The sequence below is a fragment of the Pan troglodytes genome, chromosome 13 (genome assembly GCF_028858775.2).
Source record: "Pan troglodytes isolate AG18354 chromosome 13, NHGRI_mPanTro3-v2.0_pri, whole genome shotgun sequence".
Taxonomy (NCBI): Eukaryota; Metazoa; Chordata; class Mammalia; order Primates; family Hominidae; genus Pan; species Pan troglodytes.
The window spans coordinates 81,622,089-81,646,701 of NC_072411.2; the positions used below are offsets into that span (position 1 = coordinate 81,622,089).

Below are 24,613 nucleotides of genomic sequence, written 5' to 3' on the forward strand. Positions count from 1 at the left end.
TGAACCTCTTTGTGTCTCTGATCTCTCATTTGTAAGAGACGGGTTATGTTAGAATTTGTTTCATGGGATTAAATGAGACAATGTATACATGGGGTTTAAGCCCAATGCCTGGCAACTGGTACTTCTACCTGTGCCATTTTGCTTATTTTACCTGTGACTGTTGTTACCATTATTTTACCATCCAGAATATACTACTATTCACTAATTTGTGGCTTTATTTCTTTATTTCTCCATTTTAGATTCTTTTTCTGCACTCCTGAGAATTTTACGTGTTTAATGCTACACAAATATCATTTGGTTATTTCAGCTTCCCCTTGAGATAAATGTTTTTACCTGACTGATATGGTTTGGCTCTGCATCCTCACCCAAATCTCATCTTGAATTTTAATCCCTATGTGTCAAGGGAGGGACCTTGTGGGAGGTGATTGGATCATGGGGGTGGTTTCCCCCATGCTGTTCTCATGATAGGGAGTTCTCAGGAGATCTGATTGCTTAAAAGTGGCAGTTTCCTTTGCGCTCTCTCTCTCTCTCTCCTACTGCCATGTACACCCCTTGCCTTCCACCATGATTGTAAGTTTCCTGAGGCTTCCCCCACCATGTGGAACTGAGTCAATTAAAACTCTTTCCTTTATAATTATCCAGTCTCAGGTAGTATCTTTATAGCAGTATGAAAATGAACTAATACACTGACCTACATTTACTTATAATGACTATAGTACCAACAGTCCTAGAAAGTTAAGGTTTAATGGGATGTTTGGGATTTTCTAATTATTCACTACCTGTTACAAAGATAAAGTATCTTAGTCCCAGAGTGGTTCATGGTTCATTTACACACACACACACACACACACACACACACACACACACACACACAATTCAAACCCCTAGAAAGTTTCTTTGTAATAATAGAAAATTATTTTATGTTATTTCTAAACTTCTTTTAATTGTATATTTCCTATTATTTTCATATGATTACAAACGTTCCCTCTGTTCTTTCTATATTATCTGTATAGTGTGGTTTCAAAACTTTTTTTTTCAGCTTTCCAGTAGTTCTTAGATTAAGGAAAAATGGGAATATTTATATTAGAACATGTCTTACTTTGAATAGAATATATACCTTATTGACCAAGGAAATACAGACAGCAATGAAAGGGCTTTGGGTATATGACTCCCAAGCAGTATTACAGAACCCAGTGGGAGGCAGGGGTTGGCCTGGCTAATACTGCTTTTCTTAAATGACTTTGCTTAATGTTCATCTCTAGAAAGCTGTTCTTTGCTGATGAAATTTTAACTTAATCTTTTCTAAACAGGGCTAATTTAAAAGCACCTCAAAACTGTTCAGTCCAAATGGTGACCTCAGTACTTGGTGAGGCTTCAGGGTAGAGAGTAAAGCCACTGAACTTTCTCTCTCTGCTTGGTTTATACTTTGCTTAGCTAACATTAGATTCTCTCTTTTTTTCCCCCATAAATTGGATATGATGGAATGTGTGGACTGTCCTCATTAATAGATAAACTGAGGCTCAGGCAGAACCTTTCTGTGATTTATCAAGTGTCAGAGCTGTAGGTTGAATCTTGAGTTTCCCTCCAGGGCCATTCTGTAAGACCACTTGGACCCCAGGGATCCTTCTGCCCCAGTGACTTCAAGTAGCAGCTCATTTTCTTTTTCCTTAGTGAAAAACAGGCCCAGAGCATGCCCTATATAGTCCATAGTGTGAAAATGAGGTGTTGTTAACAGCAATATAATTAGGTATCTTGTGATTACAAATTAGGCAGAAACAATATCTTTTCAAAAGTTACACCACTAAACCTACACATGTTCCATTTATGAAGAATAAATAGCTATGAATCCTCTAAACACTGAGACAAATCTCAAGACTGGCAGATTCTCTTTCCCTGCTCTTCTACCCCTTTACACTGTCTTCCAGAAAACACGTTGCTCTCTCAGCAGTGGTGCAGTTAAGAGCTCTCTACACCCTCTTCCTCTGGATGTTCAAGCGGGCAAATATAAAGTCTATTTGGAAAAAAAAAAAAACCTGTTCATTTAAATAACTTAAATGCCATTTTTATAACTCATAAGTATAGCACTGACCACTGTAATTTAATAGCCTCAGTTAGCTGGATGGCTAAAATACACAATTCAATCATAACATGGGCTCTACTATTTTCGTAGAAGGCTTTCCTTTGGTAATAAGTACACCCCACTAAAAAACTGAGAATGAAAGCATGACACTGTGATTAACTCCATGTCATCTTTACCACAGCAGGAACTCACAGCAAATTCTACCCTAGGAAAGTGCTAATACTTAGTAATTGGGAAGAACACTGAAGAAAAGTATACCGTAAGATGTTTGGACACTATTTTTTTTACAGAAAAGAATTTAATATGAAAACTTCTTTGGAATTATGTTCAATTGTTTCATGGTCCATATGGGGTTGTTGCATTATGTTAATTATTAACAAGATAAAAAAAATTAAACGGAAGTATGTTAGTTCTAATGGAAGGCCATATGTCTAAACTGCTCATGGAAGGTTTTTGGCAACTCTAATCCTCATATACTTTATTTCTCTGTGTCTTTTTTGTTATTGAGAGCAGGCCCCAATGGATTCTCAAAAGTCTCTACGAGCTTATATTAAGTACATTATAAGGGAATGTCAATTTTCATATGGGAATATGGTCTGTTACAACCTACTTGGGGATTCTAAAACCTAAACTTCTGCAGTGAGCTTTATCTATCCAACGCACCATAAAAAGTTACTGTTCAAAGGGAAGACAAAGGAAATAACTTCCCCAGGATTGAATAGAATTCTCCCCAAACATTAAGATTGCCTTCAATTATGATAAAAATGGATTACTTGCTGTCAACGGGAATGATAGCAAAACCTGGATTGAGGGAAGAAACATTTTTTTGAAAAACTATAATAAACACTGAAATAAAACAAAAAATAACATTCAGAAATTGTAAATGAAAAAAATATTAAAGTTTCTGAAAAAGACATTATTAATTGTTATTCTGTTTGCTGAACATTCCAAATATTCAGTTTTCCATTTCAATACTTTTTCCTTACCAAAAATTATTAGCAACAATGGTATTCTTGAACAACTTATTTTTTAAAAAGCCACAAGGAATACATTTGATGAAATCTCCATTTATATTTCTGAAATACAATTTCAAATAAGAATTCTCACTAGGATTATTTTTCTTAAATTACTAAATTGAACATATCCTCTCATTTATTATACATGTACAAGAATGCTGAGTAGTTCAATTTTCATGCGTAGAACAATTACTTAAATACTTTAAAACACCCCCAAAAGATAACATAGTTCTGAAGAGTACACAGATACTCAAGTATCAAGAAAAGCAATTCTGTCCTTATGGTTATTAACAAGAGACTAGCTAAGCCTGGTTCTACCAAAATGTCAACTACTGTCAACATTTTTAGAGAAAGTTCTTACGCTTGTCTATACCATCCTTTAACTCATCTAAGTTATAACTAGGGTGACGATGTAATTTATTATCCAAACCAGGAAAGTTTAGAGAATGAAAGGGGATGCTTATTAATAGTCATAGGCCAGGAAGGCCCCAAGAAAAATCAAGCTAAATGGTCACCTTAGTTATAGCCATCCCCCTTCATAATCTTTCTCCTGTCAAGAGTGTACACATGCAGTAGTCCCCTTCTCCCAATTACAATTTTCATTTCCAGGGCATATAAGTCAAGATGAGAAAGGGAATAGGGGAGGGAAGATCAGGCAGACTTCTTTCAACTTTGTAAAAGAAAAGCAGGCAAAAAGAAACAGAAGACCAAAGAAAGCAAGATCAGTTACTAAGGGAGGGCAAAAGTTAAAAAAATTCACTTCACTCCCCCAATTATTTGTTTTCAGCTTGTTCTTGCTTTCCTTTTAGCTCTTAGCCTAGTAGTATAGATTAGTAGTTCGTTTAGATTAGTATTTTGTTATTGTTATAAAGCAGTTGTAACTTCAACTTAATTTGGCAGTCACACAAATACATCTAAATAAACATTAGAATAAGAAGTGGTTAATTCCATCAAGTTTCATTAATGAACAGTACTCAAAGCTACTGAAAATGGTCCAGTGCTCTCAAATGGCAGTATGCTAATTTAGTCATGGCCAACTCATCATCATTCACTTTATAATATACCTACTTTTTTGCGTATGTTACAGCAGGGAAGAGACTGTTCACCACTACTGATTTCTACTCTTCTTTGTGACTACCTACATCTAAGCCCCAATGTTCTGATTGTAAGTCACAGAAAATAATACCCTAACATATGACTTGAGCCAGCAAATGGCACTTGGCCTAAGGTTGACTCAGTTACTAAAACTACCATCACTGCTGTAAGCCCATTATAAGCTGATGTTATTTTTGACACTAGTATTTTTGAAGCCAGTTCAGATAAAGAGGAGGCTCAGTGCCAAAATATGCTTGTAAGTAAGTAGGACTCTCATCTCAGGACAACAATATCTTATTCAAACCATGATACCAAGCCATTGTCTCAGTTGATATAGGTAAACTCTTTTTTTTTTTTTCTGTTTTGTTTTTTTTAGACAAGGTCTCATTCTTTCACCCCAGCTGGAGTGCAGTGGCCTAATCATGGTTTACTGCAGGCTCAACCTCCTGGACTTAAGCAATCCCTCCACCTCAGCATTCTGAGTAGCTGGGTACAGGCACATGTGCCCATGTGCAGCTAGTGAACTTAAGTTAGAAACGACTAGAAAAAGACTTTGTAGACCTGTGATAATATGATAAAGCAAATTTTATGTAGGCATAAGATAAATGCCAATAAAAATAATCTTTTATCTTTATTTACTTTACTATTAATCACCCAATAGGAAATTTATAGTGAAAAAAATGAAAACTATCACTTAAAAGAATTAATGAAGATCTGAAACTAGGAAGATTCAAAGGAAAAAAATCATCCATAGGGTATCTGATCTTTTTATTACTACTTCCAAAATGAAAAATTTTGCCTTCCTCAATGAAATGGCTTTCTAAGGCCTTTTTAATTTAAATCATTATGTTCCTGTGGGAGATACTTATGGATTATTCAACAACTATGCCAACTTTCTTCTAATGTTTCTTCCTGTAAAGCTTAAAAACTACATTTCCTATATGTTCTCCCATGGATGATTTGGGTTCCATCATTCAGGAATGCTAAATTAGGTCACATGGGCCTAAGATCTGGCTGTAATGCTGTGGGCTGTGGCAGAGGTGCAGGGTGGTGATGCTTCCTAATGGTGGCAGCAGCTGCAGCTCTTTGAGCAGCCCAGTTCTCTGACAGGGCTTTAGAAGTCATATCTAGAAACTCAAGCTAAAGGTTGTTTTTCAGCCATCCCAGATATTCTTTTTTTTTTTTCTTCCAGAGACAGGGTCTCACTCTGTTGCCCAGGCTGGAGTGAAGTGGTATGATCACAGCTCACTGCAATCTTGACCTCCTGGGCTCCAGTGATCTGCATACCTAAGCGCAACCCACCCCCAAGTAGCTGGAACCACAAGCACATTAGGCACGTTATCGCACCATTGCGCTCCGCACTCCAGCCTGAGCAACAGAGTGAGACCCTGTCTAAAAAAAAAAGAGAAAGAAAATAACTGGTGAGTTCCTGAATCCAGGAATATGTGCATTTATAACTTCATAGAAACCATCTCCAGAATACAGCATTTAAAAAAATTGTTTTCAGAGCAAGCATTTTGTAAACAATTTAGGAGTGGGTATATATAAAAATTTCAAGGAACTACTATTTTCTCTACTAAATTCTTCAAAATCTTTAGTGGATGGACTTTTAATATCTCTAATAGGTTTCTATTGCTGCATAACAAATTACTCAAGAAAAAATCAGTGGCTTGGAACAATACCCATTTATTACCTCATAGTTCTGTAGGTTAGAAGTCTGAGTGGAAGTGACTGGATTCTCTGCTTAGGGTGTCACAGGCGTTGAACAGGATAGACTCTTACTTACAGGCTCTCAATTCTTTCCCCTGGACTACTGGTTCTGCTTGCTGAGTCATTCATCTTTTTTGAACAGTAGTTTGAAACTAAGTAGTTTTATCAGCCTGCTTTCTGCAAGTGGAATTTTGGTATCTAACAGCCTTTTTTCACTTTGTAGTCTCCCTGTTCCTTTCAGTCCAAGCTGGCAGTTTTCTGCTGATATAATTTTCTCAAAAACTTAGTGAGTCTCTTGTGGATGACACAGAGATGTTCTCTATCAGACTGAGGCCACATCTACAAATCTTTTTGAGACTTCCTCTATCGTTGGCTTCTGTTGAGATGGCTGAGGGCAACATTCTTAAGGTTTACTGAAGCCCTCTAAGTTGGTATCTATTAGGCACAACTTTAGTGTCTTAGGGCCAAACACTCTAATCTTTTGATCTTTCAAAGTTTCAGCAAAGAGTTGTACAACCACATCCTTGGCTTTTCTTTTTCCTATGCCACACTTTCAGAAGCAATCTCTTACTTTTACCATCTTTTGTCATCTGAATAGACTGATAATATCTCAAATTGTCAAGACTGAGTTTCTTTTTGTTTAATAGTTTACCCCAATTTATCTCTCTGACATTTTACTCTAAGCAGCAAGAGTAAAATGGTAGTAAAAGAGCAAAACTCTGAGCAGGCCACATTTTCAACACTTTGCTTGAAAATTTCCTTAGCTAGATATCCTTACTCATCTTTCACAGGTTCTCTTTTCCACATAACTGAAGGAGACAATTCCACTAAGCCTTTTTGCCACTATGTAACAAGGATCTATCTCCATTCTTTCAGTTCCCAATAATTTGTTTCCCATATCTTACTGAGCCCCTACCAGCAGAGTCTTTAATGTCCATATTTCTACTAAGAGTCTGTTCAAAGCAATCAAGGATTTTTCTATCATGCTCCTCTAAATTGTTCCAGCCTCTATCCACTTTCTGATTTCTTACATTTTTAGCTATTTGTTATGGCAGCACGCCACTTCAGGTACCTAATTCATATCTTCAGAAAAGTTCTACTTCCCTTGGTGGTTATTTTTTTAACAGCCACAAATCTGGGTTTTATATTTTTATGGTGAGTTTACTGCATCATTTTGTCTTAAAAGGTACAGCAACACTTTAATACAGTTTAGTGGTAGCCAAAGTCTAGGATGTATATATTACTTTGACTGTTTTTTACATATAAAATGTGCTATGTTGACACCTAAGTTTGGATATAGGCATAACTTAATATGTCAATGACTGCATATACAAAGTTAATCTGTATCCTTCACAGTCAGTAGCTTTACTCTTGAAATTATGATTTCATTAGTCTTTCATGTTCCTTCCGTCCACCTTTCTTGTAGTCACTCCATCTGAGCTTATCACACGACATACGCACAGATATCTTTGTGCCAATTATTCATGGGTCCTATTGATACAAGTTATATAATACCATCTTATTTTGCATTTTAATGTGGCCTGGGAACATTGGAATGTTTTATGAGGTTGATATGAAATATATATTATGTTCATGTCTTACAGTCAGAAAAAGAAAGATAAATAATATTATTGCCCCAGAAGTCTTTTTTTCTTGGTTTGAAGTTCAAATTCTAAGTTGAAGTGTCCCAATACCAAAAATTAACCATATGAAAAACTCTCTGAAAAGATTAATTCAACTTTCACAATGTGAAGAAGTAAAAATCATCTTCACTAGAGCTCAAGATTTGAAAATGTCAGTCCAAGGAGAAAATCTTGAAATAATTCCAAGTTAGCAAGGAAAAAAAAAAAGATGTCTAATATAATTGCCACGGTAATTACAGTATACCCTGTTACAAACTAGTTTGTGGTTAGTAAAGTGCTTTTTTTATATTAGATTCTTTAGGATGAAGACAAACTCAATGAATACAAAGTTTGAAAACTAAAAAATAATATTAGTAAATTGTGACATGCTTTCAGGAAGATATCTTAAAAATACAGCCCAAACTAAAACCCATTAAAATGAGCTTGTTTTCTTAATATTCTTGAGACGACTCAACTGCCTCCCCTCCGTGTTTGTTTGTGGCGCTCTAGTTCATGTGTTTCCTAGTCTGCATCCTGCTCCACCGTGATGAGAAATACTATCTAGAATGGGGTATGGACTGGGCTTTTCTGTGATTAAGGCTAATTGTTGTTATATTATGCAGCTCACTACAGAAGTTTCCTTGTTCTATATCCTCCTCATCATGGCATGGTTCTAACGTGCTTTAGTCTTAAGTGTTCAAAGCATGTTACAGACTTTTTTGATGAGTAAATCATGTGATATATTTGAATATGTCAAATATGAAGTCCATTTATTATATATATATAAAACCTGTAATATTCTGATATGTATTTATTAAAAAATAAAACCTCTATGTATGAGGTGGTGGTGAAAATATGCACATGATACACCAAAAGCATGAATCATATATTAGAATTTGGATTCTGAAAATCCCATAAAGTTGTAATAAATGCCATAATAAATTCCATGAAACTAAGGCTTTGCCTGCACAAGAACTTTTGAAATTGTGACATCTTATACCTGGATGTTTGGTACATAAAAATATTAGCCTTAACTTTATTGTTCGTCTTTCTAAAAAGAATTTACTAATTCTTATGGTTCACAAATTTTATTTTGGAAATAAAAAGGATTTGTTATATTGATTCTTTTAATAAATTAGTGGGACACCTTGCTATAAGCAACAGATTTTTATATTAAGTGCTTTAGATGTTTACAGTAAAAAGAAGAGAATGATCCCTAATTAAAGACATTTATTGTGAAGAATTCTAAAATATGTGAGGAATCATGATTTAATCTACACAGTCATGAGTCACGTAATGATTCTGTCAATGATAGATTGCATATACAATGGTCCCTTAAGATTATATAATACTGCTTTTTTGCTGTACCTTTTCTATGCTTAGATACACCAAAGTCTCTGGATTTAGAAACAGAGGTCCAAGAAGACTAAGGGACTTGCTCAGAACTATGCCCTTTGAGTTTCATGATCAGAATGTCAGACCCAGATCTTCTGATTCCAAAAATCACAGGTCTATACAACTTGCCAATTTTGTGACTTAATGTCAAGTTTGTGTAGATGGGAAGTATTTAAAACAGTAAAAAGTAATGGAAACAAAGTGATAATTTTTGATAAACAAATGTTTAGTTTCAACTAATTGCCAAAATGTATCAGTCACAACAGAATTAATGGGAGAAAACTTAGGGAAATGCTTTAATCTTCCTTAATTAATATTTCATTAAAATAACTTAAAAATAAGAATGTTTTTATAGTTTTACGTGGAACTGTTTTCTCTCCAGCTTTCTGTCTGTTAAAATATCTCCATTAAGTTATTTAAATGTCATGGCCTTCCATGTCGATACAGTGTTTTTCCTTAAGTAGGTACCCAATAAACATGCTGAAAGACAAAAGCAGATCCTGGGCATTCCTTAAAACACGAACAAGGATACCAGTACTAACTAGATCAAACAAGTGATTGTGTAGAAGAGAAATAAGAGAACCAAGCAGTCTCTTGAAAATTCAAATAACATTCTGAAGACTGATGGTAGCCAGGTTTGATGACTTAGTAAAAAATAGAATATGGAAGTATATATCAGTGATTCAGGAAGAAATTTCTTCTATGGTGAGGGGTAAACACCCTTCCCCCAAACTATTGGGCTACGAGGCAAAGCTGCTGGCTCTGGGCTGCTCTGTCCAGGTGGATGCTTCATGGTACATGGATTGCGTTAACCATTTTGAATATGCCACTATGACTATGTGGAAGAAAGAAGTCATCATGACCTGCATCCACTAACCTGTATTGTGATCTCTCATTTGTTTATTGGTTCATTAGTAAACCTAAATGGAAACAACTCTAAATGATGTCTGATTCTTCAATTGTGCCAATCTTCCAGCCCAGAACAGATTTAATGGTCTGGCTTAGCCTAAGGCCAACCATCATTGCTTAGAAAATGTCTGCAAACATAAGGGTTATATAATGACAGATATAATCTGAATTGCAACAATGGGCTCAATAAAGAAACGCCAGCATGTTGAGAACTAAGGACATCACTTAAAAACAACTGACATTTCTTTAAAATATCATTTTGATATGCAATTAAAGAAGGAGGTTTAGCATCGTGACTAAAAAAACTACAAATGTAAGTTGGATGCTGACAAGTTTGACAATAAAGTGAATTACTTCTGCAGGCAAGTCAACAAGGAAATCTAATAATATTCTAGTCAAAGGAGAGTTGCATAGCTTCCTAAGGTAGCTACTCCAAATGAGAAACTATTTCTCTGAATATGTAAGTCAAGGGATCCATTTCTATATCTTTTAGGTCAAATAATTTATCTCTCAAATCTCTGCACAGGGAGACTCCTTCATACTGAAAGAATAATTAATGTAATATTTTATTTTTGGTCCTACAGGGGCATTTCCATTTAAGTTGCTTAACAGAGCTAAAGTAATAGTCTTGTAATTATTGTTTTGTATGATTCCATTTGTCAGTCTTAACTACTTCATTGTGAGCTCCTTGAAGGCAAGAACCAACCCCGTGTTATTTACTTTTCTTCCTCCATTACAGAGTGCCTAAAGAAAGTTCCCAGAATTATATTACTCTAGTAGAAAGACCCACATTACATTTAGAAAAAAACATTTCCAACTCTGACTTTCTCACATAATAGCAGCATTTAGACTCCCACTGAAGGAAATGGTGTAGTACAGATGAGTTTCTCAAAAGTTTTATAAATATATGTGGATAGAAAAGAGGACAAAGTGAAGGTGACATTATAAACACATAGGCCATTTCATTCTTGGATGAATGAATGCATATAACCCAGTTGGGTATCCCAGTCAGCATCATTTTCTTGTATATAAAAGACAAAAATGCATATTCTTACAAACCTTTGAAATATATACATTAGAGACCCTGGGTATATTTCTAAAGCAACATCTAAAAGCTGCATTTAGGTTTGGGGATGCAGCCAGCTTATTTGATAGCTTTATGCTGAGGGAAGAGGAGTAAGCGTTTTGGGCTGGGTGAAGCAAGAATGAGATTTTGAAGTTCACTAAGCAAATTCTGAAAATATCTCAAAGCAATTATGAAATATTCATTTTATGTATAAAATTCTTGGTTATAATCTAGGATTATCATTTTTATGCCTTATGAGACTGGGTAACAGCTATAGAGTAAACATTTTTTTCTGGCTTTTAACATAATAGCAACTACACTATAAAGTTTCTAAATCTAAGTATGATAATAGTTTGCAGTTTTGTGTTGCTAGTTCTACTTTTTCATAGCTCTGGCATTGTGTATAAAATAGAACCTGATATAAAAACTAATCTTGCCTTGTGCCCCAGTGATTTGAAGAATCCTTCACTTTCAAATTACAGTTACCACTTGAATTTGGGACACTATTTTAACAATGTATATATTTACATTTATATATATGAGTTACTTGAAATTTTGTATTAATTGCAATGTACTCATTACAAATATTCTTTGAGGTCAATAACTATAAGGTCCCTTAAAGAATCAAGAGAGCCAGCAATATTATTACACTAAAATGTCATGATCAAAGAAAAAGTTTCAGCTTTTAAACACCTTTTGCCCCAAATATGCCATGAGGACTATCTGAATTTCTCCTGTTAAAGCTATGATCTGCTATGCTTTTTACTATGACAAGCTCTGAGAGTCAACAAGAAAAAGATTTTAGGGGCAGAATTAAAATGATTCTGTTTTTACTACTTAGTAACTAACCTACAATTCTCATCACATTGATGGGAAATGTATATAAAGTCTATGGCATCAAATAAAATTAAATGTCTCTTTGTAGTATATTCTACAAGAAAGAAAAATATAAACATAGTATATCAAAATTTTCAAAGATATTTATGCAATACTCAGAACTGTCCACTAAGAAAAGGTGCAATTAGAATTAGACTATTTGTATGAGCTTATTTTAAAGACACCATACAATTATAGGTTCAGTCTCATTAACTAAAACACAACATGTATGCTTTCTTTTTTGAGACAAAGGCTCTGTCGCCCTGGGTTCAAGCGATTCTTGTGCTCAGCCTCCTGAGTAGCTAGGATTACAGGAATGTGCCACCACGCCTGGCTAATTTTTGTATTTTTAGTAGAGACAGGGTTTCACCATGTTGGCCAGGCTGGTCTCAAACTCCTGACCTCAGGTGATCCACCTGCCTTGGCCTCCCAAAGTGCTGGGATTACAGGTGTGAGCCATCGCACCCAGTTTCTTTTTTTTTAAGTTAAAATAATTATGAACATTCTGCTTAGCATAAATCACCTAAGACTGCTAATTGGAATTACATTTTTTAAACTACGCAAGGGTTTGTTTTTCTATTAGCTCATCTAAATGACTAAATGACTCAAACATTTTTGCCTTCTACAGTGGTAAATACCACGTAAGTTTTCAAGAGAAAACATCATATATATTGGCAACAAATGAGAGTCTGGGAAACCAGAATGATTTTCCAATGGAGTAATTTATTTTTTAATAGAAGTTATGATAATTCAAATGTTACATTAGCGAAAAAACTCTTGACACGGGAACAAACATTACATACTTGAAAGGTACATGCATTGCCACAGGTATGTCTTAAGCAATAACTCATTAAAGGAGTGCTTTTTGGTATTTATTTTTCACTGTTGATTAGTATTTTAAAAGCTTTTTCTGTGTAAAGATGTTAAAATTTTCCTTAAATACCTCTAAAGATCAATATAATTCCACAAGTATTTTCAAACCAATTTGAAATTAAACAATGTGATTCTTACTATTTAATTTTCTTCCTCATCGATTTGGATTTCTCTAAAATTGACTGGGCCTTAGGTAACAGTATTGCCAGGACAGAAAAGAGGAGGAACACATTGGTGCTGAAGTAGGACAAATGTGGATTCAAGTTTGGCTCTGCGTTTTTTGATCTGGGGGCCCTAGACACATCAGTCTATCTAAGCCACAATTTCCTCACCTATGAAGTAAGGATAACAGTATTACCCATCTTTATAGGGCTGCATTGATTGAGAGACAGCGTGTCTCTCATTTAAAGCCACACAGGGCTTAGCAGAGTGCACACACTCAATATATGTTAGCGATCTTCCAAGGCAGCCCAGATTAGTTTGGTTGTAGTAGGGTCTGGTTCAGTATATAAACATTGGTAAAGCTTTGGTCTTTTAAAATAGGGTTTCAGAATCTCATTTTTCAAAAGAAATTCTTTTCCATCCCAAAACCAAGACAATGACCCAGGATCTTTAAACAACAGTTTTGTTTTATAGCTTTCAGTGTATCATGGTGGAGACTGGCATAATCATAGTGTAGATTCGTATGGTTCTTTATAGTATTCAGAGTGCTAGCTCCTATATTATATCATGTGATTGTAGCAACAATTCTCTGAGGAAGGTAAAGAAAATAGTGTCTCCAGTTGACCCATGATAAAAACAGATTGACAGTAGTTACTTGAAAAATCTCACAGGGTTAGTCACTGATGAAAATAGGACTAGATTCAGTACTTTATCTTAGGCCAGTAATTCCTCCATATACTCGCTCTCCAAATGAACTACAATAATTCTATATTTATGGGAGAGTAAACAGGAATGCATCAAATAAAATTAAATGCCTCTTTGTAGTAGATTCTACAAGAAAGAAAAAATAACTATAGTGTGATATATTAGGATTTTCACAGACATTTATTCAATACACAGAAGAATCTACTAATAAAAGGTACAAATAGGATCAGACTATTTTAATGAGCTTATTTTAAAAAATAATGCTACATTCTTCACCAATATTTCTTCTACTGCAGATAATTTATTGGAAATGAAATCCAAGTATCCATTCAGAAAGTGCTTTTGTAGTAATTTGTGACCAGTTTTAAAGCCAAGTCCATTCTGAACACTTTTATCAAAAGCCTTCTCTAAGGATTGGCACAGCACCTGACCTGGTGGGAGAAATCAAAGCAAGGTTGCAGAGACTCTGCTCTCAATAAATTTAAAAGCTGACTGGAAAAAGCAAAACAAAAATAAAAAACTTTAAAGTATAGAACTATTAAAAATTTAAGACATAAAAATTTTTAAGTGGATTCCTAAGACGGGGCTAATGATGGCTAGGAAAAAGGAGCAATTTTAAGAAGGGGAATAACTGAAAAAACAATACAAAAATAATTCTGGCCCAATAAAAGAATGTCCTATTATCTAGAACTTGGAATTAACTGCCAAAAGATAACTAGTTGGAACCCAGAACTTCCAACAATCATTTCTGCAATTTAAAAATATTTATGTTGGTAATCTTTTTTGAATCCTGTTCATCACACAAATTAAAATGCAAATAATCTACAAGTAGGTCTTGCTATCCAGAGAGGTTTTTCCAAAGTAAATATTTTTATATATTATAAATATTTATAAACTGTATTACAAGACTTACATAGATATTAATTTGTTGCAAAGTAAAATGGCAAGGCTGTTTTTGAGCAAACTTTCTTGTCTACTTATAAATACTATCCTTGTCAAAGTGGTTTCTGGAGGGAATGTCTCCAACTATATTTCCACAGAGTGCTATAACATTTACAATTGTGAAATGTCACTGTGCCTACAAATACCTTTTAACTGAATCCAAGAACATTTTATTTTCAGTAGCACAAGAGAGTAATAAGTGTTTTCTTTTCAAGCAAGGTACATAACTGACGAGTAATTTGTTTCCCACATTGCAAATTTTAAGAAGTATTCATATGATGTTGTTTGTTTCTGGCTCCTTATTTATTGAAAGTATATCCTATATCTTTAATATAATAAAGTCTGTCTCCCCTATCTCAAGGATTTTGGATGCCTGAGAGAGACATGCATAAAACACACAGTATGATTTTTCAAAATGCACAGCAATGTATTTTGACACATTAAATGTTAATAACAGATTTTTTATAGAAGTATTTTAATTTTACCACATGCCACTTTACCTACTTCTCTTAGGTTCATTAGGAACATGATTTTTTTTTTCAGTAAGATTTACTTTCTGATTAAAATAGGATATCAAGACACACTGCTTCCTGTGCTATTTCATTTCTGTCATATGCTCTGGTTTATAAACTAGCCTGAAATATCTACAAACTTGAAGTGTCACTTTCTAAATGTGAAAAAAACTGAAAATTGTATTAGAATCATCAATTGTTAATAAGTATTTTTTAAATGGAGACCAAGACATGAGTTTGGAGTGTATTTATGCATAGTCAGTTATGAAGGTGGGATCTAAAAACTCATTCACATTGAGTCATCAAAATGAATTCCATAGTTCACTGTTTAACAAATAGAATAGCAGCAGGTCCCAATGGCTATAATATGTATGCAGTGGCAGGCTCTGAATAGCTGTATTTACTAAGTGATTTGATTCAATATGAAAAGTGAATTGTCAGAAATCATTATCTCTTAAGATACATTTATTTTCATAAATTATCATGTGAGCATAATAATTACAGAGAGGTCAAATGCCCATTACTAATTCATGTCCTTAAGTATGACATCTCAAGTGAATTAACCAGCTTTCACTATCAAAGATTAACAGGATTAGAGGCTGGAAACCTCTAGGGTCCCAAATCAAGGCAGCAGACACAATGAGAAAGCCAACTTTCCTTCCTTTTCACAGAGATAGTAACCTGAGACTTAAGAAATTTAAGGTGAACATTAATATCTAGCTGAGAAGGGCTTTTCAGCACCAGTGAATTCTGAACTGTTTTAGAAACTACGTTTGGAAGATAAGGATCCATTATCTCATAAATCTGAGTACAAATTATTATATTTTTGTAATAGCATAGGAAGTATAAGTAGTAGCTGGCAGTCAAAAAATTTGTAGGAATAAACTAACCATGTCTGTTAACATTTACACAAAATTAACTCTGACATCTGATCAGAGTTAATAAAATGATCAACTAGCAGAAAACATGGTTCTGCTAGTTGTGCAGTATGTAGGTTAAGACTGGAATTTGAAGTAGAATTTGGAAAGGACACTAAGCACTTCTTTAAAAGGTGTCTAGAGTTTAGAGCTGACCAACATCACGCGCCGACATTTCTAAAGGCCCTTCTCATTACTTTAGGGCTGGACAGTAGACTGCCTGTGTTTCACAAGTACAAGGAAGTTACAGACTTTCTTGAAATGCCTCATTAGACATTTGGCAGTACAGTATTGCCTTCAGAAAGCACAATTTCTGCTTTCTGGCTCTTCACATATTTATCCCCTTTTGGTCTAAGGAAAAGATTTTTTCCTTTAGGTTGTGGGTGCTGTGGAAATTTAGAGTTTCCTAAACTCTAAAGTTTGGGGAGATTTACTATCTATGAACATGCAAATAATTTAAAATTTAATAGCTACATGTCATTCTGGTTTTTCCTTATTCTGTTTTTAAGAGAGTCTCCTTGCCAAAATATATTATTTCATAAAAATAATGGAAGAGTTCCTCATTATAAAAGCAGTACAGCTTTATCACAGAAATTTTGAAAAGCAGAGGAAATGATAAAAATGAAAGAGAAAATCTATATTCTCATTGCTAGGGATAACTATTCATGACATTTAGGTATTGGTTACATTTTTGTAATTTTCATAGATTACAGACCAAGTCAAATCTGGATGGTCTGGATGAGAATTTCTCATAGTGGGAGCACTCTGGGAGGGCACACACCTTGGGGAGTGTGTGCTATGTATCTCCTGGGTCTTGGACTTGCCCCACTCTGGGATCTGTGGCTTCTCCTTTGATACCTCCTCCCATTTGCTTATCTGGATTTATCGATCCAGATTATTTGGTTATTTCTGGACCTGATTTTTGGCTTATCCAGGGAGGATGTCAGCATGATGATATCAAAACAGACGTGTGCAGGGTGTGGTTTGGATCAGGACATGGGATGAATAAGAATGGGCCTGAGTATTCGAGATTCACAAATGCACCACATGTATCAATAAATGTGGGGAAGAAGGGTGAGGGATATGATTTGGCTCTGTGTCCCCACCCAAATCCTATCTTGAATTGTAATCCCCATGTGTTAGGGGAGGGACCTGGTGGGAAGTGATTGGATTATGGGGGTGGATTTTCCCCATGCTGTTCTCATGATAGTGAGAGAGTTCTCATGAGATCTGATGGTTTAAAACTGTGGCACCTCCTCCCTCACTGTCTCTCCTGCCAGCATGTAAGATGTGCCTTGCTTCCCCTTCACCTTCTGCTGCCATGACTGTAAGTTTCCTGAGGCCTCCCCAGCCATGTGGAACTGTGAGTCAATTAAACCTCTTTTCTTTATAAATTACCCAGTCTCAGGTAGTTCTTTATAGCAGTGTGAAAATGGGCTAATAAAACTAGAAACGTGGAGATAGAGGAGGAGCTAATAATGGTTATGTGGAAATCCTGAGTGGTCTCAAAGGAACAGGAGGTCATAGTCAGGGAGTCAGGGAGTACTCGTGAATGTCAAGAAAGACCAGTAACTCCTAGTCATGATAATAATTTCTAATATAACATTCACAATTTTATGGTGAATTACCTTGTCTGGCAGAGAGGGTTTTCTGTGTTTCTGCTGACAGACAAATAAATATTACTACGATTTACTTATACAAACTTATCTGGATGGAATTTCCCATGTACACTATTTTGAGACACAAACTTTGCCTTCTCAGAAACTTTTTTTTTTTTTTTTTTTTTGAGATGGGAGTTTTACTCTTGTTGCCCAGGCTGGAGTGCAATGGCGCAATCCTGGCCCACTGTAACCTCTGCCTCCTGGGTTCGAGCGATTCTCCTGCCTCAGTCTCCGAGTAGCTGGGATTACAGGCGTGCACCACCATGCCCAGCTAATTTTCATATTTTTAGTAGGGATGGGGTTTCACCACATTGGCCAGGCTGGTCTTGAACTCCTGACCTCAGCTGATCCACCCACCTTAGCCTCCCAAAATGCTGGGATTACAGGCATAAGCCACCGTGCCGGGCCCTTCTCAGAAACTCTTAACTGCTCCCTTCTTTTTCTTTTTCTTGGTCTGCACCTGCTCTTCCACTTTCAGAGCTGGACTTAGTAATCCAGAATAGAAGGGGTGCAGAAACCACGCAGTGGTGTGAACTTCAATCTGTAGAAAGCAGGATTCAGGAGAAAGAGTTTGGTGGAAATCTTCCTTGCCAACTGTGTGCAGAAGGAGAAGTTTCACATGCAGAACAAACCCACCTGCTGAGTTACCTGCTGTGCCCCTTCCAGACTCATTTTGAAGTCATAGCCAGCACAATATTTCATCGTTTTACAGCTTCCTTTTCCTCATTTATCTTTTTCCCTATTTTTACTCTCCTGGCCTTGTGCTTCCAAATAAAATCAGAATTTTAATCTTTACCTCAGGCTCTTTTCTAGAACAGTGATTCTCAGATTTTAATGTGGATGCAAATCACTCGGGGATATCATAAAATAACATACAGATTCTGTTTCAGGACATCTGGAAATGGACCTGAGACTGTGCATCTTAACAAGCCCCTAAGTGATGACTCACTATTGGTTTTTTACATAGCAAAGTTCTCAAAGATGAGAATAAGACAGACCTCATCACCATTACAATGTAAGTTCCTGAAGGGCCAAGACTGTGTGTGTGTGTGTGTGTGTGTGTGTTTAATTTCAAATGACCTGGCTTTATTTTCTTTAAAAAAAATTTTTATGAGTACAAAGTAGGTGTATATATTTATGGGATACATGAGATATTTTGATATAGAAATACAATGCCTAATAATCATATTAAGGTAAATGGGATATCCACCACCTTGAGCACTTATTCTTTCTTTGTGTTACAAATATCTTATTATACTCTTTATAAGAGTATGATATTATTGTAAACTGTAATCATTCGGTTGTGCTATCAAATACTAGATTGTATTCATTCTATCTAACTACATTTTTGTACCCATTAACCATCCCCACTTCCCCTCTCCAACTCTACTACCCTTCCCAGCCTCTGGTGACCACTCATCATTCTACTCTCTGTCTCCATGAGTTCAATTGTGTTAATTTTTAGCTCCCACAGATATGTGAGAACATGTGAAGTTTGCTTTTCTGTGCCTGGCTTATTTCACTTAATGTCCTCCAGCTCCATCCATGTTGTTGCAGATGACAGGATCTCATTCTTTTCTATGACTGATTAGTACTCCATTGTGCATTGTGTATATGTACCACATTTTCTTATCCATTAATCTGTCAATGGACACTTAGGTTGGTTCCAAATCTTGGCTATTGTGAACAGTGGGGCAATAAACATGGGAGCACAGGAAACTCCTCCATAGACTGATTTCCTTTCTTTTGGTTATATACCTAGCAGTGGGATTGTTGAATCACATGGTAGCTCTATTTTTAGTTTTTTGAGAAATCTACAAACTTTCCTCCATAGTAGCTGTACTAATGTGCATTCCCACCAACAGTGTACACAGGGTCGCTTCTCTCCATATCCTTGCCAGCATTTGTTCTTGCCTGTCTTTTGAATAAAAGCCATTTTTACTGGAGATATTTCATTGCAGTTTTGATTTGCAGTTCTCTGATGATCAATGATGTTGAGCACCATTTCATATACTTGTGTGCCATTTGTATGTCTTCCTTTGAGAAATGTCTATTCAGATCTTTTGCCCATTTTTAATCAGAATTTTTCTATAGAATTGCTTGAGTTCCATATATATTCTGGTTATTAATCCCATGTCAGATGGATACTTCGCAAATATTTTCTTCCATTTTGTGGGTCATCTCTTCACCTTGTTGATTGTTTGCTTTGCTGTACAGAAGCTTTTTAACTTGGTATGATCTCATTTGTTCATTTTTGCTTTGGTTGCCTGTGCTTGTTGGCTATTACTCAAGAAATCTTTGCCTAATCCAATGTCTTGGATAGTTTCCCCTATGTTTTATTTTACTAGTTTCATAGGTTAAGGTCATAGTCTTTAATTCATTTTGATTTTATTTTTGTATATGGCAAGAGATAGGGGTCTAGTTTCATTCTTCTGCATATGTATATTCAATTTTCTCAGCACAATTTATTGAAGAGATTATTCTTTCCCCAATCTCTGTTCTTTGCATTTTTGTTAAAAATGAGTTCCCTACAGACTTAATGGATTTGTTTCTAGGATCTCTATTCTGTTCCATTGGTCTATGTGTCTATTTTTATGCCAGTATCTTGTTGTTTTGGTTACTATAGATCTGTAATATAATTTGAAGTTAGATACTGTGATTTCTCTAGTTTTGCTCCTTTTGCTCAGGGTATCATTGGCTAATCTGGGTCTTTTGTGATTTCATGTAAATTTTAGGATAGTTTTTCTATTTCTGTGAAGAATATCATTGATATTTTGCTGGGGATTGCATTGACTCTGTAGATTGCTTTGGGTAGTATGGATATCTTAACAATATGATTATTCCAATCCATGAACATGAAATATCTTTCCGTGTGTGTGTATTTGTGTGTCTACTCTTCAATGTTGTATAGTTTTCATTGTAGAGATCTTTCACTTCCTTGGTTAATTCCTAGGTATTTAATTTGTAGCCATTGTAAATAAGATTATTTTCTTGATTTCATTTTTAGATTGATCTCTTTTGGCATATAGAAGTGCTACTAATTTTTGTATGTTGATTTTGATCCTGCAACTTTATTGAATTTGTTTATCAGTTGTACTAGTTTTTTGGTGGACTCTTTAGGATTTTCCAAGTATAAGATCATATCATCTGTAAACAAGGATAATTTGACTTCTTCCTTTCCAATTTAGATGCCATTTCTTTTATTCTCTTGTCTGATTGTCTAGGACTTCCAGTACTATGTTGAATAACAGTGGTGAAAGTAAGCATCCTTTTCATGTTCCATATTTTAGAGAAAAGGATTTCAGTTTTTCCCCATTCATTTTGATACTAGCTGTGGGTCTGTCATATATGGCTTTTATTGTGTTGAAGTATACTCTTTTCATACCCAGTTTTTTGAAGGTTTCTATCACGAAGAGATGTTGAATGTTATCACATGCTTTTTCAGCATCAGTTGACATGATCATATGGTTTATGGTTTTTGTCATTCATTCTCTTGATATATCACATTGCTTGATTTGCGTATGTTAAACCATCCTTAAATCCCTGGGATAAACCCCACTTGGTCATCATGGATAATCTTTAACATTTGTCATTGAATTCAGTTTGCTAACATTTTGTTGAGGATTTCTGCATCCATGTTTATCAGGAATATTGGCCGATAGTTCTCTGTTATTGATGTGTCTTTGACTGGTTTTCGTATCAGGGTAATACTGGCCTTGTGGAATGAGTTTGGAAGTATTTCCTCCTCCTATTTGTTTTGAATAGTTTGAATAGGATTGGTATTAGTTCTTCTTTAAACGTTTAGTAAAATTCATCAGTTGTCTCAGGCTTTCCTTTGCTGGGAGACTTTATTATGGCTTTGATCTCATTACTTGTTATTGGTCTGTTCAGGTTTTGAATTTCCTCATGGTTCAATCTTGGTAGGTTGTATGTGTCTAGGAATTTATTGATTTATTCTAGGCTTTCCAATTTATCGGCATATAGTTGCTGATAGTAGCCTCTAATGATCCTTTGAGTTTTTGTGGTATCGACTGTAATGTCTCCTTTTCCACCTCTAATTTTATTTATTTGGGTCTCCTCCTCCTTCCCTTTCTCTCCCTTCTTATTCTCCCCCTTCTCCTCTTCCACTTCCTACTCCTTCGCCTCTTCTTGTTCTTTTGTTTAGTCTGCTGAGAGATTCTGATAAATACTGCAGTATTTCAATTGCATTTTTTAATTCCAGAATTTCTGATTCTTAATTATTTTAATTTATTTGTTAAATTTACCTCCTAGGATTCTGAATTCCTTTTCAGTATTATCTTAAATTTCATTGAGTTTCTTCAAAACTGCTATTTTTAGTTCTCTGTCTGAAAGGTCATATATCTCTGTCTCTCCAGGATTGGTCCTTGATGCCTTATTTAGTTTGTTTGGTGAGGTCATGTTTTCCTGGATGGCCTTGATGCTTGTGGATGTTTGCCAGTGTCTGGTATTTAAGAGCTAAGTATTTATTGCAGTCTTCACAGTCTGAGTTTGTTTGTATGCATCCTTCTTGGAGAGGCTTTCCAAGTATTTGAAGAACTTGGGTGTTGTAATCTAAGTTTTTGGTCTCTGCAGCCTGTCTGAATTAGGGGGCACTCCAAGCCCAGTAATGCTGTAGCTCTTGCAGACTTGTAGGGGCACTGTCTTGGTGGTCTTGGATAAGATGTAAAAGAATTCTCTGGATTATCAGGCAGATACTCTTGTTCTCTTCCCTTACTTTCTCACAAACTAATGGAGTCTCTCCCTCTCTGTGCTGAGCTATCTGGAGCTGGGGGATGGGTGACACAAGCACCACCACTGGGACTGCGCTGTGTCAGACCTGAAGCCAGCATGGTGCTGGGTCTTGCAGAAGGCCTGCAGTAACCACTGCCTGGCTATCACCTATGTTTGCTCAATGCCCTGGGGCTCTAAAATCAGCCCCAGGTGGGCTGGCGGCAAAGCCAGCCAGGCTTATGTCCTTCCCTTCAAAGTAGTGAGTTCTCTGCAGCCCTGGGAAGGTCTAGAGATGCCATCCAGGAGCCAGGATCTGAGTCGGAAACCTTAGGAATCTACTTGGTGTTCTATGCTATGAGGCTGAGCTGAAAGCCAAGCCACAAGAAAAAAATCTTTCCCATTCTTCCTTTCCCTTTGCATAAGCAGAAGAGTCTCTCCCTGTAGCCACCACTGTCCTATATCCACAACAAATATCGGCTGGCTACTGCCAATGTTCACTCAAATCTTAAGAGCTCTTCAGTGATCTCATGGTGAATGCTGCCAAGCCTGGGATTCTCCCTTCTGGGCAATGGGCTCCCCTCTGGCCCAGGGAAGGTCCAGAAATGCTTTTCCAGAGCCAAACCCTGGAACTGAGGACCCAAGAGCCCGCTTGGTGTTCTACCAACTGTGGCCGAGCTGGTACCTAAGCTCCAAGACAAAGTCTCCTTTACTCTTCCCTCTCCTTTTCTCAAGCAGGAGTGTCTCTCCATAGCAACCACAGCTGGGAATGTAATGGATCACACCTGAAGCCAGCACATCTTTGAGTCTCACCCAAGGCCCATCTCTGAGTCTCACCCAAGGCCCACGGCAAGTACTACCTGGGTCACTGCTGATTATTCAGGGCCCAAGGGCTCTTTAGTCAGCAGGTGATGCATCCTGACAGGTCTGGGTCCTTTCCTTCAAGGCAGTAGGTTCCCCTTCTGAACCAGGGTGTGTCTAGAAATGTCATCCAGAAGCTAAGGACTAGAATGGGGCCTTAGGACTCTGCTTGGTGCCCTATCCTACTATGGTGGAGTTGGTGTCCAAGTTGCAAAAGAAAGTCCTCTTTACTCTTCCTTCTTCTCTCAAGTGGAGGAAAGGAGTCTCTCCAAAACTGCAAACTGCACTGTCTGTGATTGGGGGAGGGGTAGTGCAAGCACTTCCTTGGCCAACCCAGCTCATTCCTCACTAGCACCAGGACTTGCCCAAGAATTGCATTCTTGGTGACCTAGACTGCCTTTTAAGTTTATTTAGAACCCCAGAACACTTTATTCTGTGGTGGCAAGGCTTGCCAGAACTCAGCTTCTGACTGCTGAGATGTGTGATTGCCCTCTGGCTAGGGCTGGTCTAAACACTCCCTCCTTGGGCGCCAGCTGAGTTCTGCCTGGTGTTGTTTTCTGTTGTGACAGGGCAGCACTGAGTTCCAATGCAAAGTCCTATATCACTACGGTCTCCCTCCCGCAAATGCACAGATTCTCTTTCTGTGACACATGGCTGCTGCCAAGGGATGGAGGAAGGGTGGTGCTGGCTACTCAAGATTATCTTTCCTACCCTCTTCAGTGCCTCTTTCAGTGATATGAAGTTAAAATCAGGAGCTGTGAGCACTCCCCGGATTTTTTGCTTTTATGAAGGTGTTTTTTGTGTGAATAGTTGTTCAATTTGGTGTTCCTGTGGGGAGAACAACTAATGAGGGCTTCTAGTCGGCCACCTTGCGCCACTTCTGTATTTTTTTTTCTCACTGTTCTATCCCCTGAATCTACAATAATGCTTGGAATGTAGGAAGTGCTGTATAGATACTTGTTGACTGAATCATAAATGAATGAATTTTCCTAGATGACTTTTAGCAGTTTGTAGTCATAATGAACATTTCTAATTTTAACATTTAAACTTCTAGGGTAAATTATATTGTCTGAAAGGGGTTTTCTGTTTTTCTGCTGATTGACAAGTAAATGTCAAATGCCAAATATAGCTATACACTTGTATTACTCCAGTATCAAGGAGGTAAAGCCAAAAGCCAATAAAATGGTAGAGTTACATTTAGAATTTGGTTGCTGGTATGAAAGCACAGATCGACAGTACTGAGGTATCTAGTTCATGAACGCTTCTGCTGGATTTCCAAAGGTCAACCCTACTCTTAAAAGCTTGGTCTTCCGTCAGGGGCTAGAGAGCAAAGGGAAGTGTGAAGTATGCTTAAGATCCATTATATCAGTAGCATCTCATATTTACACACCCAGCACTTCATTTTTCATACAATACCTTTTATTATAGAGGGTAAATGGCAGTTTTCTGCTGAATTTTAAAATAGTGCATCATGTATAATTCA

The 24,613-nt window shown here is 36.5% G+C and overlaps 1 protein-coding gene across 5 annotated transcripts in view; it reads right to left on the reverse strand.

The window, feature by feature from the left end:
* ZNF385B (zinc finger protein 385B) overlaps positions 1 to 24,613 on the reverse strand; it is a 420,705-nt gene that overhangs the window by 146,018 nt on the left and 250,074 nt on the right. The window contains exon 1 of one of the 5 annotated variants that reach the window (XM_009443828.5): positions 4,165 to 4,723. The exons of the other annotated variants lie outside the window; for them this stretch is intronic. The gene's annotated coding sequence lies outside the window, so the exon portion shown is untranslated. Of the gene's footprint in view, positions 1 to 4,164; positions 4,724 to 24,613 lie in introns of those variants that run through there. 5 annotated transcript variants of the gene reach the window in all.